Here is a 974-nt window from a genome sequence, read left to right on the forward strand (position 1 = left end):
TCCTAGTTCTTATGTTCCATAGATGAGAGAAATCATATGATAATTGTCTTTCTCTGCTTGACTTATTTCACTTAGCATTATCTCCTCCAGTGCCGTCCATGTTGCAGCAAATGTTGAGAATTCGTTCTTTCTGATAGCTGAGTAATATTCCATTGTATATATGGACCACAGCTTCTTAATCCAGTCATCTGTTGAAGGGCATCTCGGCTCCTTCCATGATTTGGCTATTGTGGACAATGCAGCTATGAGCATTGGGGTGCATATGGCCCTTCTCTTTACTACATCTGGATCTTTGGGGTAAACACCCAGTAGTGCAATGGCTGGGTCATAAGGTAGCTCAATTTTTAACTTTTTAAGGGACCTCCACACTCTTTTCCAGAGNACAATGCAGCTATGAACATTGGGGTGCATATGGCCCTTCTCTTTACTACGTCTGTATCTTTGGGGTAAACACCCAGTAGTGCAATGGCTGGGTCATAGGGTAGTTCAATTTTTAACTTTTTAAGGGACCTCCACACTGTTTTCCAGAGTGGCTGTACCAACTTGCATTCCCACCAACAATGTAGGAGGGATCCCCTTTCTCCACATCCTCTCCAACAATTGTTGTTTCTTGCCTTGTCTATCTTTGCCATTCTAACTGGCGTAAGGTGGTATCTCAGTGTGGTTTTGATTTGAATTTCCCTGATGGCTAATGATTTTGAACATTTTTTCATGCGTCTTTTAGCCATTTGTATGTCTTCATTGGAAAAGTGTCTATTCATATCTTCTGCCCATTTTTTGATTTGTTTATTNTATGATTTGTTTATTTGTTTCTCGTGTATTGAGTTTGAGAAGTTCTTTGTAGATCTTGGATACCAGTCCTTTATCTGTGGTGTCCTTTGCAAATATATTCTCCCATTCCGTGGGCTGTCTCTTAGTTTTTTTGACTGTTTCCTTGGCTGTGCAGAAGCTCTTTATCCTGATAAAGTCCCATA

The 974-nt window shown here is 40.4% G+C and overlaps 1 protein-coding gene across 2 annotated transcripts in view; it reads left to right on the forward strand.

Moving 5' to 3' along the window:
• LEO1 (LEO1 homolog, Paf1/RNA polymerase II complex component) overlaps positions 1-974 on the forward strand; it is a 40,321-nt gene that overhangs the window by 29,751 nt on the left and 9,596 nt on the right. The gene's annotated exons all lie outside the window — the stretch shown is intronic.

The sequence above is a fragment of the Ailuropoda melanoleuca genome, chromosome 5, assembly GCF_002007445.2.
Source record: "Ailuropoda melanoleuca isolate Jingjing chromosome 5, ASM200744v2, whole genome shotgun sequence".
NCBI lineage: Eukaryota > Metazoa > Chordata > Mammalia > Carnivora > Ursidae > Ailuropoda > Ailuropoda melanoleuca.